This window comes from Orcinus orca, chromosome 2, assembly GCF_937001465.1.
Source record: "Orcinus orca chromosome 2, mOrcOrc1.1, whole genome shotgun sequence".
NCBI lineage: Eukaryota > Metazoa > Chordata > Mammalia > Artiodactyla > Delphinidae > Orcinus > Orcinus orca.
This window is the reverse complement of record NC_064560.1, coordinates 153,255,301-153,275,363: the sequence shown is the minus strand read 5'-3', so window position 1 is coordinate 153,275,363 and position 20,063 is coordinate 153,255,301. Positions and strand designations below refer to the sequence as shown.

General features: G+C 36.4%; 1 protein-coding gene and 1 pseudogene across 2 annotated transcripts in view; one reads left to right on the top strand and one right to left on the bottom strand.

The window, feature by feature from the left end:
- NID2 (nidogen 2) overlaps positions 1 to 20,063 on the top strand; it is a 79,364-nt gene that overhangs the window by 32,514 nt on the left and 26,787 nt on the right. The window lies entirely within an intron of this gene.
- Positions 17,977 to 19,036, bottom strand: LOC117198695 (ATP synthase subunit a-like; annotated as a pseudogene).

The following is a 20,063-nucleotide window of genomic DNA, read 5'->3' as shown; positions in this document are numbered from 1 at the left end:
CCTTTTTTGTTATTGCTGGGCAAAAATGACATCCAACCTTCTTTCTTTCATGCCTTTTGAGTGGCCTCAGAATGATTCACATAGGTTACTAAGGGTAACTGAGTGCCAGGCTCTGTTAGGTGCTGGGTGTAAGGATGAATAAAGCAGGGTCCTGTCCTTGAGAGGTAGAAATGGAACTTTTAGAATAGTGTTCCTGCCAAGATCAGGAATAGAGCATGTACATGAGGCTGGTTTGCTGCAACACCCAATTGTGTGTGCTGTCTGTGTTGGGGATACATCTGTGAACAAGGTGTGGCCAAGTTAGGAGGGAGATTGATGCTGACAGATATTTGTTATGATTGTGATAAGTGCAGGGTGCTGTGAGCCTAGTTGCAAGGTTCAGGAATGATGTCCCCAACGAAGTGAAATTTTAGCTAAAACTTAAAAGATGAGAAGGATTTCACCAAATCAAGGTGGGACAAAGAGCCAGTGCCTAGAAGAACAAAGTGAAATAGAACTTGCATGTATGAAAAAAAACCAAATTAGCATCGTACTTAATGAGGAAAGACTGGTTGCTTTCCCTCTAAGATCAGAAAGAAGATGCCTGCTCTTGACACTTTATCACTGTACTGGAAGTTCTAGCCAGGGCAGTTAGGCAAGAAAATGAAGAAAAAAAAAAGCCATCTAGATTGGAAAGGAAGAAGTAAAATTATCTCTATTCTCCTTTGACATGATCTTATTTGTAGAAAAACTAAGGAATTCATTAATTTAAAAAAAAACTATTTGAACTAATAGTAGTTCAGTAAGGTTGCAGGATATAAGATCGGTGTACAAAAATTAATTGTATTTCTATAAAGTAGCAATGAGTAAACTGAAAAAGAAATTAAGAAAACGATTCCATTTCCAAAAGAATAAAACATTTAGGAATAAATTTTTAGGAAGAAGTGCAATACTTTTACATTGACATCTATAAATGTTTTTGAAAACAAAGATGGCTTAAATAAATGGAAAAACTTTAAGTTCATGGATCAGAAGACATATTGTGTTTTTTAAATTATTTTTTAATTGAAGTATAGTTGATTTACAATACTGTGTTAATTTCTGCTGTACAGCAAAGTGACTCAGTTATACACATATATATATTATTCTTCTTTTCCATTATGGTTTATCCCAGGAGATTCAATATAGTTCCCGGTGCTATACAGTAGGACCTTGTTTATCCATTCTAAATGTAATAGTTTGCATCTACTAACCCCAAACTCCCAATCCATCCCTTCCCCTCCCCACCATCCCCCTTGGAAACCACAAGCAGAAGACATAATATTGTTAAGATGGCAATGCTTTCTAAATTGATCTATAGATTCAACACAATCCTATCAGCTGGCTTTTTTGCAGAAACTGAAAAGGTGATCCTAAAATTCATATAAAAATTTAAAGAACCCAGAATAGCCAAAACAATTTTGAAAAGGAACAGAGTTGGAGGAATCATACCTCCTGATTTCAAAACTTAAGAGTAATCAATACAGTGTGGTCCTTGAATAAGGATAGATATACAGATCAATGGGAATAGAAGTGAGAATCCAGAAATAAGCACTCACATTTACAGTCAATTGATTTTTGACAAGGATGCCAAAACAACTCAAGGAGAAAGAGTAGCCTTTTTAACAAATGGCTCTGGGATAGCTCTGGATATCCACATGCAAAAGGATGAAGATGGTCACAGCAATAAGACAAGAGAAAGAAAAGACATCCAGATTGGAAGGGAAGAAGTAAAACTGTCACTATTTACAGATGACATGACACTATATAGAGAAAACCCTGAAGTCTCCACCAAAAAACTATTATGACTAATAAATGAATTCAGTATAGTTGCAAGATACAAGATTAATGTGCACAAGTCTTGCTTTTCTATACACTAATAATGAACTATCAGAAAGAGAAAGCAAGAAAACCCATTTAGAATCACATCAAAAAGAATAAAATACTTAGGAATAAACTTAGCCAAGGAGGTGAAAGACCCATACTCTGAAAAGTATAAGACATTTATGAAGAAAATTGAAGATGATACAAAGAAATGGAAAGATATGCCTGTTCATGGACTGGAATAATTAATATTGTTAAAATGTCCATACTAGTGAAAACAAACTACAGATTTAATGCAATCCCTATCAAAATACCCAGGACATTTTTTTTCACAGGAATGAAAACAGATAATCTGAATTAGAACAAATAATCTGAAAATTTATATGGAACCACAGAAGACCCCAAATAGCCACAGCAACCTTGAGAAAAAAGAAGAAAGCTGGACGTATCATGTGCCCGGACTTCAGACTATACTACAAAACTACAGTAATCAAGAGTATGGTACTGTTATAAAAACATACCCATAAATCAATGGAACAGAATAGAGATCCCAGAAATAAACCCACACATTTATAAACAGCTCATAAAACTCAATACCAAAAACTAAATAACCCAATTAAAAATTGGACAGTAAGACCTGAATAGACATTTTTCCAAAATAGACATACAGATGGCCAACAGGCACGTGAAAAGATGCTCAACATATCCAACATATATATCCAACATATATAAATAGCTCATACAAATCAACATAAAAAACCCCCAAACAACTCATTGAAAAATGGGCAGAAGAACTGAGTAGAAATTTTTCCAAAGAGGAAATGCAGATGGCCAATAGGTACATGAAAAAGATGCTCAACATCGCTAATCATCAGGGAAATGCAAATCAAAGCCACAATGAGATAGCCATTCTGACAGATGTGAGGTGCTATCATCAAAAAGAACACAAATTAATGTGTTGGCAAGGATGTGGAGATAAAGGAACCCTTGCACACTGTTGGTAGGAATGTAAATCTGTGCAGCCACTGTGGAGAACAGTTTGGAGGTTCCTCAAAAAACTAAAAATAGAACTACTATATGATCCAGCAGTTCCATTCCTGGGTATGTATCTGAAGAAAATGAAAAAAAAATCGAGAAGATACATGTGCCCCAATGTTAATAGCACAATTATTTATAATGGCCAAGATATGGAAGGAAACCCAAGTGCCAATCAACAGATGAATGGATAAAGAACACTTGGTACACACACACACACACACACACACACACACACACACACACACACACACACACACACACACACACACACACACACACACACACACACACACACACACACACTGGAATACTATTTGGCCATGAAAAAGAGTGAAATTTCGCCATTTGCAACAACACGATGGACTTGGAGGGTTTTATGCTTAGTAAGATAAGTCAGACAGGGAAAGACAAATACTATATACTGTAACTTATATGTGGAATCCAAAAAACAAACATGAATGAAATGAATATAACAAAACAGAAATAGACAGATGTGGAGAACAAACTAGTGGTTACCAGTGGGGAGAGGGATGGAGGGGAGGGAGAAGGTAGGGGTAGGGGATTAAGAGGTATAAACTACTCTATATAAAATAAATAATCTACAAGGATATGCTGTACAGCACAGGGAATATAGCCAATAGTTTATAATAACTTTAAATGGAGTATGATTTATAAAAATATTGAATCACTATGTTATACAGCTGAAACATAATATTGTAAATCAACTATACTTGTTAAAAATGAAATTGCATATGTAGACATTGCATATGCAAACCTGAAAGCGTTTTGCCTAATTGTAAAGCATTATAAAATATTGAAGTATTGTTAAATCTACTTCTAGACAAACAAGAATTGCAGTAAAATTGAATAATACTCATTAGAAAAAGAATGAAGATGGACCTCTACTTCACACCATATACAAAAGTTAACTGAAAATGGGTCAAAGGCCTTAATGTACTTAAAATTTTAGAAAAAACTTAGGGGTGAACTTTTGTGACCCTGAATTTGGCAATGGTTTCTTCGATATTATGCTAAAAGTACAAGCAACAAAAGAAAAAAATAGATAAATGGGATCTCATCAAAATTTAAAACTTTTGGGAATTCCCTGGTGGTCCAGTTGTTAGGATTCAGTGCTGCTGTGGTCCAGGTTCAATCCCTGGTTGGGGAACTAAGATCCTGCAAGCCAACAGCACGGCCAAAAAATAAAAATAAAAAAATAAAAACTTTTGTGCTTCAGAGGACTTTATCAACAAAGTGAAATACAACCTACAGAATGGGAGAAAATATTTGCAAATCATATATTTAACAAGAGACTTGTGTCTAGAATATATGAACTTTTACAACTCAATGAGACAAATAATCTAATTAAAAGATAGGCAAAAAATTTGGATAGGTATTTCTCTAAAGAAGACATCCAATGAGCCCATGAAAAAATGCTCAACATCATTCATCATCAGGAAAATGCAAAAATCAAAACCATAATGAAATACTACTTTATATGCATGTGGATGGCTATAGTCAAAAAATGGATAGTAGCACATGTTGGTGGGCATGTGGAGAAACTGAAACCCTCACATGTTGCTGGTATGCGTGTAAAATGGTGTAACTGTGGAAAACAGCAATTTCTCAAAAAAGTTAAACACGAAGTTACTATTTGACTGAGTAACTCTACTCCTAGTTATATACCAGGAGAAAGAAAAGCTTATGAAAACATAATAGCCAAAAGGTGGAAACAACCCAAATGCCCATCAATTGATGAATAGATTTTTAGAATGTCATAACTCTCCAATTATAATAGATAGTATGGATAAGGATAGTATTAAATTTAGGTTAATGGATGGTGAAATTTGGTATAATACTAATAAGGGTGCAAGTTTTTGTCATGTTAATAAGATTAGGCATGCTATTAATGAAATACCTTATGTAACTTCAGGCACTCAGAAGTGGAATGGAGATAGTCCTAGTTTTATGGTTAGGGCTATTGTTATTACTACTGATACTATTGGATTAAAGATTTTTGTAATGGTTCATTGGCCGGAATATAATAGGTTAAGGATAAAAGCTATTATATGTAATATTGATGCGGTAGCTTGTGTTAGAAAATATTTAGTGGGCGCTTCTGTAGCTCATGGGTTGAACTTTTTTATTATGATGGGGATAATGGCTAATATTTCTTTCGAATCCGATTCAGATAAGTAGTCAGTGAGAGCTGGTTATTACAGTTATGGTCCCTGAGAGACTTGTTGTTAGGATGATGATAAAGATGATGGAGTTTTATTAGTACTGGAAGGATATAAACCAACATATTCGGGGTATGGGGCCAATAGCTCATTTAACTGACCTTAGTATAGAATATAGTGTAATAGGGGCTTCCCTGGTGGCGCAGTGGTTGAGAGTCCGCCTGCCGATGCAGGGGACACGGGTTCGTGCCCCAGTCCGGGAAGATCCCACATGCCGCGGAGCGGCTAGGCCCGTGAGCCATGGCCAGTGAGCCTGCGCGTCCGAGCCTGTGCCCCGCAACGGGAGAGGCCACAACAGTGAGAGGCCCGCGTACCGCAAAAAAAAAAAAAAAAAAAAAAAAAAAAAGAATATAGTGTAATATGGTAGCACAAAGAACTTTGAATTCTTTTTTTTTTTAATTTATTTATTTTTTTAACATCTTTATTGGAGTATAATTGCTTTACAATGGTATGTTAGTTTCAGCTTCACAACAAAATGAATCAGTTATATATACACATATATTCCCATATCTCTTCCCGCTTGCATCTCCCTCCCTCCCACCCTCCCTATCCCACCCCTCCAGGCGGTCACAAAGCACCGAGCTGATCTCCCTGTGCTATGCGGCTGCTTCCCACTAGCTAACTGCCTTACGTTTGGTAGTGTATATATGTCCATGCCTCTTTATCGCTTTGTCACAGTTTACCCTTCCCCCTCCCCATAGCCTCAAGTCCATTCTCTAGTAAGTCTGTGTCTTTATTCCTGTTTCACCCCTAGGTTTTTCATGACATTTTTTTTTTTTAAATTCCATATATATGTGTTAGCATACGGTATTTGTCTCTCTCTTTCTGACTTACTTCACTCTGTATGACAGACTCTAGGAAGAACTTTGAATTCTTAAGGATAGGTTCAATTCCTGTGATTCTAGAAATAAGAAGGCTTAAACCTCTATTATTTACTCTATCAAAATAACTCTTTTATCAGACATATTTCTTATGTTTGTGGAGGGATGCTTGATGTTATAGTAGGTAGTGAGACGTGCCATATGTATAGGGCTAGTGTTAGTGGTAGGAAGTTTGTTCCCAGTAGATGTATTAACTGATCATATTGGAATCGAGGGTAGGATGCTCAAAATCATAGGGAAAAAACTGTTAATAATAGTGTTTTTATAATAAAGTTGGTTGTATATAGTTCTAGTATGCGGGGGTTGTGGAATGCTCCTAGAAAGAGGATTGTTGTGAAAATATTCATTATAATGGCATATTCTAAGAAAAATATAATGAATGGGCCTGCTGCATATTCTACGTTGAAACCCGATATGAGTTCAGATTCTCCTGTTGTTAGGTCAAAGGGCGCTCGGTTTGTTTCTGCTAGAGAGGAGATAAATCACAGCTAGGGGTCATGATGGGAAGATTATTCACAAATGTTCTTGTGTTGTGATGAGGGTTGAGAAAGTAAAAGTTCCATTTATTTAAAGGGCTGATGGAAGAATAGTTGCTAGTATTCATATGAAATTGTTTGTGCTACTGCTCGTGGGGCTGCAATTAATACATATTTTGAGTTGGAGGCCCATCTGGATCATAAGATGGAATATACGGCGAGGCTTGACCTAGCTATTATAAATAACACCCCTAGATTTGTATTACTGAGGGGATAAGGTATAGGTAGAGGAATTCATATGATTAGGGCTAGGGTTAGGGCTAGGATTGGTGCAATAATAAATATGGAAATGGAGGATGTAGCTGGTCGTAATGGTTCTTTAATGAATAATTTGTGTCAGCAATAGGTTGTAATAGGCCATGTGGTCTGACGACATTTGGTCCTTTTCAAAGTTGCATATAACCTAGGATTTTTCGTTCAATTAATGTGAGGAATGCCATGGCTCAGGAGAATGGAGATAACGAGTATTAAGATGTTAATTATAAACATTTTGTTAGGGAGAGGATTTGAACCTCCAGTTACAAAGGTTTAATTTTTACGCAATTACTGGGCTCTGCCACCTTAACAAACGCTGTACTTGGGTAATATTTTGTATATATTAATTAAATTAAGATTATATCATTAACTGGTTTATCAGGTGCTTTTTTAAAGTGGGCCTTATTTCTCTTGTCCTTTTGAACTGAGGGAAATATAGAATAGATACGAACCGACCTGTATTACTCCAGTCTGAACTTAGATCAACTAGGACTTTAATCATTGAACAAATGAACCTTTAATAGAGGTTACACCATTGGGGTGTCCGGATCCAACATTGAGATCGTAAACCCTACTGTTGATATGAACTCTAGAAGAGGATTGAGCTGTTACCCCTAGGCTAACGTGTTCCATTGATAAATTTTTGGATCAAGAAATGATATGTTTTGACTAGTAAGTCTAGACTTCAATCACTCAGAGCCTTTTTTGTTCTCTGAGCTCACTCCAACCAAAATTGTCAACCCAGGGGGCTTCCCTGGTGGCGCAGTGGTTGAGAGTCCGCCTGTCGATGCAGGGGACACGGGTTCGTGCTTCGGTCCGGGAAGATCCCACGAGCCGCGGAGCGGCTGGGCCCGTGAGCCATGGCCGCTGAGCCTGTGCGTCCAGAGCCTGTGCTCCGCAACGGGAGAGGCCACAACAGTGAGAGGCCCGCGTACCGCAAAAAAAAAAAAAAAAAAATTGTCAACCCATATAAAAATTTCTTATCCCTTAGTGCTTTAGTTAGTTTTTTGGGGGGTTAATTAAAGCTGCATAGGGTCTTCTCGTCTTATTTTATTATTCCCGCCTCTTCATGGGAAGGTCAATTTCACTGATTGAAAATAAGAGACAGTAAAACCCTCGTGAGTCCATTCATACAAGTCCTTACTTAGAGAACAAATGATTATGCTACTTTTGCATGGCCAGGATACCATGGCCGTTTAACAGTTGTCACTGGGCTGGCAGTGCTTCTACTGCTAGTTATGCAAGAGGTGATGTTTTTGGTAAACAGGCAGGGTTTATGTTTGCCGAGTTCCTTTTACTTTTTAAAATCTTTTCTTGAATGCATGCCTGTGTTGGATTAACCTCTTACTAAATAAATAATTTAATGTTGCATTGTGCTCATGTGCTGTTAATTATCAATATAGTATTAGTTACTGATGTAAGCTTATGCAAGGAGAAATATTTCTTGTTACTCATATTAACATTATTGCCACTATTGGTCAATAGACTCGTCCAGTATAAAGCTAGGAGTTGATTTGCTCATTATTATTGGTATTAAGATAAAGTTAGTGTTGGACTTGAACGCTTTCTTAATTGGTGGCTGTTTTTAAGCCAACTATGGTGTTGTTTTTACTCTCTAGATAAGGTTGTATCCATTTCTAAAAAGGTGTACCTTTTAAGATTAACATTTAAAAGTACATTAACATTTATAATTTTTTTGGTAATTTTTAAAGTTGAACTAAGGTTCTTTTCCTGGACACACCAGGCACGTTAGGCTTCTCACCTCTACTTATAAATCTTCTTATAATAAATCTACTTATTTTGCTACATAGATGAGTTCTAATAAACTGTTCATAAGTAGCTCATCTGGTTTCAGGATGTTGAACTTAAGTTCTCTTTGTTAAATGTTTACTATTTAAATCATTATGCAAAATGTACAAGGGGTTAACTGCTTTTTGTTACTTTTAATGTTTCATCATTCCCTTAAGGTAGGTTCTCTGTAGTGCCAGAGGATATTTTAAATTTCTATCCCCTATACTTTAAATGTGGAGTAAATGTTTTACTTAATTTGCTTATATTAGTAAAACTTGTGGGGGGTTGGCTAGATTTAGTTCAAAGTGTTCATAAATTATGAAATCTCCTAGGGGTAAACTAGGTGCTTTTATGTAAGCTATGCTTTGATTTATCCAAGCACACTTTCCAGTGTGCTTACCTTGTTACTTGTCTCCTCTCATATAATTAGTGTTTAGTAATAGATTGTAGGAAGCTATCGTAATACTTGAGGAAGGTGATGGGCAGTGTGTGCTTACTTCATGTCCTTATTCAGTTAAGCACTCTATTCTTAATTTGCTACTAAATCCTCCTTTGGTTTTTAGTTTCCATAAAAACCTGCGTGTAGTGAGAAATACATTCTTGAGATAGAAAATGTAGCCCGTTTCTTCTCCCTCCATAGGTTACACCTTGACCTAATGTTTTTATGTACAATTATGCTTACTTTTATTCCTTTTCAGGGCTTGCTGAAGACGGCATATAGACTGAATTAGCCAGGGTTGGTGAGGTTTATCGGGGTTTATGGATTATAGAACAGGCTCCTGTAGAGGGGTGTGAAGCACTACCAAGACCTTTGAGTTTTAAGCTGCTGCTGGTAGTACTCTGGCGAATAACTTTGTTGTAATAATTATTTGGGTTTAGGACTAAGCATAGTGGGGTGTCTAATCCCAGTTTGGGTCTTAGCTGTCGTGTAATTAGGAAATACTAAAGTCACTTTCGTAGTCTATTTTTATTTTAGCTATGGCTTTTTACAGCTTAATTAAAATTTAACTTTACGTTACTCTTTAACACGCTTTCCACTGAATTTCTATTAATTTGGGTTAATCGTTTGATCGTGGTGGCTGGCTCGAAATTTACCAACCCTAGTTAATATAACTTAGTCGAACTTTTGTTTATGGCTTAATTTTAATCACTGCTGTTTCCTGTGGATGTGTGGTTAAGCAAGGTGTTATGAGCTACTAGTCTCAGTGTACTTGACGCCAGGTCCTTTTAAGGATTTAGAGGGCATTCTCACTGGGGCTCAGATGCTTGCATGTGTAATTTTATTAAAAACTAATAGAGGGCTTCCCTGGTGGCGCAGTGGTTGAGAGTCCGCCTGCCAATGCAGGGGACACGGGTTCGTGCCCCAGTCTGGGAAGATCCCACATGCCGCAGAGCAGCTGGGCCTGTGAGCCATGGCCGCTGAGCCTGCGCGTCTGGAGCCTGTGCTCCGCAAAGGGAGAGGCCACAACAGTGAGAGGCCCGCGTACCGCAAAAAAAAAAAAAAAAAAAAAACAAAACTAATAGAAAGGCTGGGACCAAACCTCGGTGTTTATGGAGTTGATAAATTCATCTAGGCACTTTTAGTGTCTTGCTTTAGGGTTTAAGCTACATTAACAAGTTGTGTTTATATTGTGAAATAACATGTATATAGTTGTATGATTTATGCTAGATTTAGTATTAAAATTTTGATAAAAATGGTCCATAGATCTAGGGAGATGCCTGTCTATATAAATGGTAGATATCTAAGTAATTCATTGGTACGATTAGGGTTTATTTTCTAGGTATATCCTATTTTGAGCATTGTTTATGTTTGTTGGATAAATTAACTAAATTCTATGTATTTATATGTTTTTGCCTTGTTTGGGGGGTTTGACAGGGCATTGTGGGCATGTAGAATATGGGATTTAGTGGGGCGTAAGGAGGGCTTGTTAAACAGGTTATTTACCTGTTCAATGTGTATGTGTATGTATATGTATGTGTGTGTAATTTCCTTATGTCCTATAGCCGTTGACTGAATAACACCTTATGGTTGATGATGTTGGTAAATAATATTCAATTAAAGTCCAACTACAGTTTATTTGACTGTGTTAAGACCTCACGTGGCCATAGCTGAGTCCCAGCATCCCTATAAAAATTAAAAAATACCAAATGCATAAAACCATAGTTATGTGTAAGCATGGGCTGATTAGTCATTAGTCCATCGAGATGTCTTATTTAAGAGGAAAGAGTGGGTGATTTTAGGTGAGATGGTCCTGAAGAACCAGATGTCTGATAAAGTTCATTAATAGAAACCCTCACAAGTTATGGGCCCAGAGGAAGAAGAGGGACACCTGCTAAGTGGGGTTGATAGTTTCACGCAGCTTTGCTGATTGAGCTCGTGATCTAGTGGGTATGATATGTATGTTGACTAGAATTGGTTTGACTTAATGTACTGTGTACAATCAATAATATGTACTATGTAATGTACATGCTTATAAGCATGGGGTAAATAATGTACGATTATACATATCATGTATTATGTATGATATGTACATGTACTTATTAATGTAATACACATTATGCATGAAGTACATGGAATTTATGGTAAAAAGAGGTTATTTTAATACTAAGATTGTACTTAGTAATCTTGTAAATGTCCCATAACAAATCTTCAGGGAATAGTTTAAATAGAATTTCAGCTTTGGGTGCTGATGGTGGAGCTGGAGCTTCTTCCTTGAGTCTTAGGGAGATGTGTTATTCTCTTTCCCTGGTTTACAAGACCAGGGTAATAGATATATTGATACTACAAAGACTCTTCATTTTAGGAGATTATTTTCAGTGATGCTAGTTACTGGCATTAGTACTAGAATTAAAAAGAAATATAGAATGGATGCTAGTTGTCCGATAATAATGAAGGGGTGCTCTGTGGGTTGTCCTCCAATTCACGTTAGTGTTAATAGGTCTGCTACTAGTACTCAAAATACGCATTGACTGAGAGGTCGAAATGTTATGCTTCGTTGTTTGGATGTGTGAAGCATTGGGATAAATGCTAGAATTAAGATTGAAAAGATTAAGGCCATTACTCCTAATTTATTAGGAATTGATCGTAGAATTGCATATGCAAATAGAAAATTATCACTCTGGCTTGATATGAGGTGGTGTGTTGAGAAGGTCTGCTGGGGTGTTGTTGTCTGAGTTCCTGGTAAGTCGGGTGAAAATAGCACTAATATTATTAGTATTAGAATTAGCAGTAAGGCATCTAGGATATCTTTGATTGTACAGTAGGGGTGAAATGGGATTTTGTCTATATCAGTTGAGATTCCAGTGGGGTTATTAGATCCTGTTTTGTGAAGGAATAGTAAGTGGACAGCTGCTAGTGCTGCAATGATAAATGGGAGAATAAAATGGAAGGTGAAGAATCGTGTAAGAGTTGCTTTATCTACTGAAAATCCACCTCAGATTCATTCGACAGGGCTTGTGCCAATATATGGAATTGCTGAAAGGAGATTAGTAATAACTGTTGCCCCTCAGAATGATATTTGTCCTCAGGGTAAGACGTAGCCTATGAATGCTGTAGCTATGACTGTAAATAATGATTCCAATGCTTCATGTTTCTAAAAAGGTATAGGATCCATAATATAAGCCTTGTCCTACATGAATAAATAAGCAAAGAATTTGCATGTAGATATCAGATAATTCATCCATAGTTTACATCTCAGCAGACATGTGTTACTTACGAAAAAGTAGTTATTGTGTCTGATGTATAATGTATTGCTAGGAATAAACCTGTCAAGATTTGTAGAACTAAACAAAATGCCCAGAAGGGAACCAAAATTTCAACATGATGAAATGTTTGATGGAGCTGGGAGGTCAATAATTGCATTGTTAATAATTTTTATTAATGGGTGTGATTTTCGGATGTTGGTCATTAGTGTTCTTATAGTTGAATTAAAATGATGATTTTTGATTTCATTGGCCATGGTTAGATTCCATGTAAGAATAAGGATAATATACATTGTATTTATTTTAGGTACTATTTTTGTAATTAGTTTTGTGGGCTTTTCTTCAAAACCTTCACCTATTTATGATGGACTTGAATTGATTGTAGGTGGTGGTGTTGGTTGTGGGATTGTGTTGAATTTTGGTGGTTCACTTGGGGGTTTAATAGTATTTTTTATTTATTTAGGGGGAATATTAGTAGTATTTGGTTATATGACAGCTATAGCCACTGAGAAGTATCCTGAAGTTTGAGTCTCTAATAAGACTGTTCTAGGTATATTTCTTTCAGGGTTGATGATAGAATTTTCAATAGTATTCTTTGTTTTAAAGGATGAGGAAGTGGAGATTGTATTTAAATTTAATGGACTAGGGGACTCTGGGTAATTTATGATACAGGTGATTTTGGGTTTTTTTGTGAAGAGCCTATAGGAATTGCAGTGTTGTATCGCTATGGTTCTTAATTGGTAATTGTTACTGGTTGATCTTTACTTATTGGTGTTGTGGCTATTATAGAGGTTACTCATGGTAATTAAATAGAATTATGCTTAGGGCAAGGGTAATGAGGAATGAAAGAAAATATAGTTTGATTAGGCCTTTTTGGTCTGACACTAGTATAGAAAATTTTATTTGAATAAGGGAAGTCGTTTTGGGTAAGATGCTTTCTAGTCAGATTAAATCTAGGAGACATGATGCTGATTTTTGACTCGTTGATAAATTTAAGTATGGTGGGAAGCGGTGTATAATGGGAAATGCCTAAGAGGTTGGAAAATTTGAAGAAATTTGAGGGATATTTAAATTTTAAGTTTTGTGTAGTGGGGCTGATTTCAAATACCAGAATAAAACCTAGGATGGTCACAGCAAAGGCAGTTAGCTTCAGGTAATCAGGTATTGTTATTTGTGGGATTGTCATTGGGGGAATTTTGCTGGAGGTAATGAATCCAGCAAAGATACTTACAGCTAATAAACGTTTAACAGAATTGATTAGCAGTGGGTTATTTTCATTAAAGTAGAAAAGTGAGGTTGTCCTAATGGTGCGAAGAAAATAATGCGAGTGCCATAGACAGCTGTAAGGGATGTGGTGACGAGAGTTATTTGCTGGGCTCAGGCGTTGGTGTACAACGTGTTAGCAGTGTCGATAATTAGTTCTTTAGAGTAGAAACCTGTGAGGAACGGTATTCCTGTCAGTGAGAGACTTCCAATAATGAGGGCCGCTGTGGTAAAAGGTATTGCTTTAAATAAACCTCCTATCTTTCGAATGTCTTGTTCATCATGTAGGCTATGAATAATGGAGCCAGAGCATATAAACAGGATGGCCTTGGAAAAGGCATGTGTGCAAACATGGAGAAATGCTAGATAAGGTTGGTTAATACCGATTGTTACTATTATAAGGCCTAATTGGCTTGAAGTAGAGAAGGCAACAATTTTTTTGATGTCATTTTGGGTGAGAGCACATGTTGCTGTAAATAATGTAGTTATGTTTATCCAGACATAATGTTATTGTTTGGGTACATTTATTCTCTGTTAAAGGGTAAAAGCAGATAAGTAGGAAAATACCTGCTATAACTCTTGTGCTTGAGTGAATAGAGCTGAAACGGGAGGAGGGCCTTCTATTGCTGAGGGAATGGCTGGAGGCCAAATTGGGTGGATTTTCCAGCTGCAGCCAACACAAGTCCTGTTAGAGGTAGGTTTGAGTGATTTTGGTTAAGTATAAAGATTTGTTGTATGTCTCATGAGTTTAAATTAAATAGAAATCATGCTGTTGATAAATAAGTCCAATGTCTCCAATGCGATTATATAAAATTGCTTGGAGAGCGGCTGTATTTGCATCTGCTTGTCCATATCGTCCCCTGATAAGTAGAAAAGATACAATTCCGACTCCTTCTCACCCAATGAAAAGTTGTAAAAGATTGTTAACAGTGATAAGAATTAGTATTGTGATAAGAAAAAGGAGTATTTAAAGAATTGATTCATGTGAGCATCTGAGTGCATGTATCACATTGAAAATTCCATAATAGATCATGTGACAAATAATGCTACTGGCACAAATATTGAGAAATAGTCTGTTTTGAAGCTAAGTGGTAATTTAAGGGTTTGGATAGTAATTCAATGTCAGTTTAAGATAATTATCTCTTGACCTGTATGAATGAATATTATTGTTGGAATTAAGCTGGTGATAAAAGCATATGAGATAGTGGTTTTTTTACAAAGGATGGATATGTGTTATTTTGTAGATGTTGGTGTTTGTTATTGTAATTGGTATCGTTAGTATAAATAGTATAACTAGTGTGAAAGAGGTAAATAAGTTTATTACTTTTATTTGGAGTTGCACCAATGTTTTGGTTCCTAAGACCAATGGATAGCTATCCTTTAAAAGTTTGAAAAAGTCATACTGTTAGATATGGAAGCATGAATTAGCAATTTTTGCATACTTTTTCAGTAAATAAAAATATTTAGTCTTCTGTTACTAGATGCACAATCTAGTGTTTTTTTGAAACTATATTTATAGTACAAGGGCCCTAAAATGATTTTGGGGTTTAACGATAGGAGTAAGACGTAAAATGTGAAGGGGTTATGAGAGCATTTTCTCATGTGAATGATGGTGGGTATATTTGCCTCATTTTGTTATGATTAATATGTATAGTGAGTATAAGGTGGTAATTACTATGTTAATTCCTATGAGGATAATGGTGATATTTGATCATGGAAAGGATGTTACTACTACAAAGAGTCCTCCAATTAGATTGATAGTTAGGGGGTGGAGCTAGGTTTGTTAAGCTTGCTAGTAGTCATCATGCTGGTATTGGGAGGAATGTTTGTAGACCTTGGGCTACAATTATTGTTCTGCTGTAAATTCGTTTGTAATTTGAATCTGCTAGGCAGAATAATATGGATGATGTGAGGCAGTGGGCAATTATTAGAGCAGTGGCCCCGATATAACTTCAAGGTGTTTGGATAAGAATGACTACAATAAAGTGCTATGTGACTGTCGGAAGAATACGCTATAGGTGATTTTAGATCTGTTTGGCATAAACAAATTGAACTAGTTATGATTATTCCTCATAAGGAGAGTATGAGAAAAGTGTATGTTCTGAAATATACTAGTGGGTTTAGTATTGTTGTAATTCTCAATATACCATAGCCTCTGAGTTTTAGTAGTACGGCTGCGAGGACTGTGGATCCTACAATGGGGGCTTCTACATGTGCTTCAGGTAATCAAAGGTGAAGGCCGTTGAGCATTTTTACTATAGAGACTATCATACATGCTAGTCATATGAAAATGTTGGATCAGGAGTTGGCTATTGCCTGTGTTCGATATTGAAGTATTAGAAAATTTAGTGAGCCTGTGACATTTTGAATATGTATTAGTGCTACTAAGAGTGGAAGTGATCCTACTAGTGTATAAAATAAGAAATAAAGTCCTGTGTTAAGACATTCTGTTTGATTACCCCATCGGGTAATGATACTAAGTGTTGGAACTAGTACTGCTTCAAATAAAATATAAAATAAGATTAATTCTGTGGCAGTGAATTTTATAATTAGGAATATTTGTCATGTACTTAGCATGGTAATATATAATTTTTTTCGAGTTAATGATTCTTTGAGGTAGGTGAAATTGGCTGGCTGTTAATTATGGTAAGAGTCATGTTGTTAAAATTAATAATGGTGCTAATGAGCTGGGGAAAAAGAATTAGTGAAAAGTTGAGGCTATTGTCATTAAATTGATTAAGAAGAAAAAGGCTATGAGACTAATAAGCTATGGACTGTGGTATTAATTCAGATTATGTTGTTCTTTGATAATTATGTTAGTAGTATTAGTATACTTGTAGGAATAATAACTTTTAACATTGGAGGAGATTAAGATTTTGTACATAATCAGTGCCGTATGTGTTTGATACTGTTACTCGTAGGGATAGTCCGAGTGTGGCTTCTCGAGCTGAGAACACTAGCAGAACAATTGGTGTTATGCTGGCTAGGGCAAAATGTGTATTTAGGGTTACCAGCGTTGCTATAATGAATAGTGATAATATTATGCCTTCAAGGCATGATAGTGAAGATATTAGGTGAGATCCATATATTAATAATTCTATAAGACATACTGTAAATGTTATAATAATTATATACACTAAAAGCACTTGGTAATTATGAACTTAATCATAATCTAATGAGCTGAAATCATTTCGTTTAATTACCATACTGAGTTCATTCTAGTCCTTTTTGGGTTCATTCATTAGGCTAGGCTTATTGCTAGTAATAAAATTAGGAATAAAGCTATAATGAGTATTGTTTTTAGATTATTTGTCTGAGATGCTCCGGGTAGGGGGTAAATGAGCAATTTCTAAATCAAAAAGGAGGAATATAATGGCTACCAGGAAAAATTGTATGGAAAAAGGTAGACGTGCTGATCCTATAAGGTCAAATCCGCACTCATAAGGACTTGTTTCTTCTGTGTAAATATTTAATTGGGGAAGTCAGAATGTGATAAATACAAGTAGTGAGGCTAGTGCTATGTTTGTAATTAATGTCGATATTAGAGTTATTCTTTTTCGGATTCTACTGAAGCCAATTGATTGTAAGTCAATTGTACTATTTAATACTAAAATAATAAGATCCTCATCAATAAATGGGTACGTAAAGGAATAGTCATACTCCATCTACAGAATGTCAATATCAGGCAGTGGCTTTGAAGCCGAAATGGTGGTTAGATGTGAAGTGATGTTTTTTTTGTTTGTTTGTTTGTTTTTGCGGTACGCGGGCCTCTCACTGTTGTGGCCTCTCCCGTTACGGAGCACAGGCTCCGGACACGCAGGCTCAGCGGCCATGGCTCACGGGCCCAGCCGCTCCGCGGCATGTGGGATCTTTCCGGACCGGGGCACGAACCCGTGTCCCCTGCATCGGCAGGCGGACTCTCAACCACTGCGCCACCAGGGAAGCCCCGTGAAGTGATATTTTAATTGATGTAAGAAGCAGACGGTAAGGAAGAGCCAATAGTTACACGCAGTCTGTGGAATCCTGTAGCTATGAAGAACGTTGACCTGTATACCCCATCTGAAATTGTAAAGGATGTTTCGTAATATTCTGAGGCCTGCAGAAATGTGAAATAAACGCCTAGGGCGACTGTGTTAAGAAGACCTTGGAGTATGTGTTTTCAGTTTCCTTCTATGAGGCTGTGGTGAGGTCAGATAGTGGATACCCCAGAGGCTGATAATACGGAGGTATTAAGAAGTGTTACTTCTAATGGATTTAGAGGACGGATGCCTGTTGGTGGTCAGCATCCCCCTAGTTCAGGTGTAGGGGCAAGGCATGAGTGGTAGAAGGCTCAAAAAGAAACTGGTAAAAAGAGGACTTCTGAAATAATAAATAGGATTATTCCATATCAAAGTCCTTTTTGAACACTTGGTGTATGATGGCCTTGAAAAGTACTTTCTCAGATGATGTCTTGTCATCACTGATCTATTGATAAGGTATTAGTTAGTAGGCCTAGTGCTAATAATAATGTTGAAGTGAAATCATATAATTAGGTCTGCTGTTGTTAGAAGGGCTGAGAGAGCTCCTGTAAGGGGTCAGGGACTGGGATTTACTATGTGATATGCATGAGTTTGGTGGGACATTATGTATTGTCATGTAGGTAAAGATTTGCTAGTAAGCTAAATGCATAAACTAGAATTATTGCAATGGTGAATTTGAGGATAGTAAGTAAGACGAGGATAGGAAATGTAATGAGAGCTGTGGTGGTGCTAATACTCAGCAATGCTAGAGTCACTCTTCCAATTAAATGAATCAATAGGGGTCCTGCTCTGATGTTAGCTGTTAATAGTATGGCTAAAGCTGTTGGTTGAATGAATAAGCTAATAGTTTTGATGACTGCTAGCATAGGAATAAGAGGAACCAGTGTTCCTTGTGGTAGAAAGTGAGCTAAGCACGCTTTTGTTTTGTGATGAAAGCCTGTAACTACAGTTCCTGCCCATAGAGAAACTGCTGTTCCTAATATTATTATTATATTCCTAATATTATAAATTGCTATTAATATTATTGAGAGTTGTGTAGTAGGTATAAATGAATGTGGTAATAGTCCTAATAGATTTGTTGATCGAATAAATAAGTGATGTTAAGTATTAGTGCTCAGGTCTGTCCTTTGTGATTGTGAATAGCTATTATTTGTTTCAATGTGAGTTGAACTAATCATTGTTGAATTGAAATTATACAATGGTTAATTAGTTGATTAGGTGTTAGGAATAAAATACCTGGGAATATAATGATTAAGATAACAATAGGAAGTCCTATTATTGTTGGGGCAATGAAAGAGGCAAATAGATTTTCGTTCATTTTGTTTCTCAAGGGGTAGATTGTTTTTGTACTTTGGTAGACATCAACGCTGGATTTGAATAATAAGTATATTTTGAAATTTTTAGTTGGAATGCAATAAATAGGACTAGAATTATTAATAGAATAGTAATAAATCATGTTGAAGTGTTGAATTGTGGCACATCATGAAAGGGAGTTTTAACTCCCAGTCTTTAACTTAAAAAGGTGAATGCTATTTAGCTTCTTAAGGAATTTATAATATTGATGAGGATCATTTTTCAAAGTATTTTAGTGGTACTAGTTCAAGGACGATGGGTATAAAGCTATGATTTGATCCACAGATTTCTGAGCATTGTCTGTAATATAGACCTGGTCGTGGTGACATGAGAGTTGTTTGGTTTAGGCATCCTGGAATTGCCTCTGTTTTTACGCCTAGTAAAAGCACAGCTCATGAGTGTAAAATGTCTTCTGAGGAGGTTAGTATTCAGATTGTTATTTCTGTAGGTAAAACTACTCCGTTGTCTACTTCTACTAGTCGTAATTCTCCCGTTTTTAGGTCTGATGTTGGAATTATATAGGAGTCAAAATTTAATTCTTCATAGTCTGTATATCATAGCTTCAGTATCATTGGTGTTCTATAGTCTTTACGGTAAGGGAAGTGTTATGTAGTCCAGCATGTAAAGCATTTGTAATGATGGCAGGGCAATTAGAATTAGGATAATGGCTGGTAAGATTGTCCAGATGGTTTCTACTTCTCGTGCATCTCTTGTACTTGTATGTGTTAGTTTAGTTGCTAAGATGAGTAAAATAATATAGAGGACCAAGGAGCTGATTAAAAATATGATTATTAACGTATGATCATGAAAGTGTAGTTGTTCTTCTATAATGGGTGATGCTGCATCTTGAAAACCTATGTGGAGAGGATACGCCATGGAGACGTAAACATAAAACAAAAAGGAATGAAGCACTGTTACATGGTACCATATGGACGAGTTTGCTAAGTGAAGGTAATGAGTCATGAAGGATAACATATTACATGATTCTACTTATGCGAAATATCCAGATAGGCAAATCTACGGAGGCAGAAAGTAGATTAGTGGTTGCCTAGGTTGGAGGCATAATAGTGGGATAGGGAGTTGATTGCTAAAAGGTACAAGGTTTCTTTTTTGGCGGGGGGGGGATTAAAATTAAAATGTTCT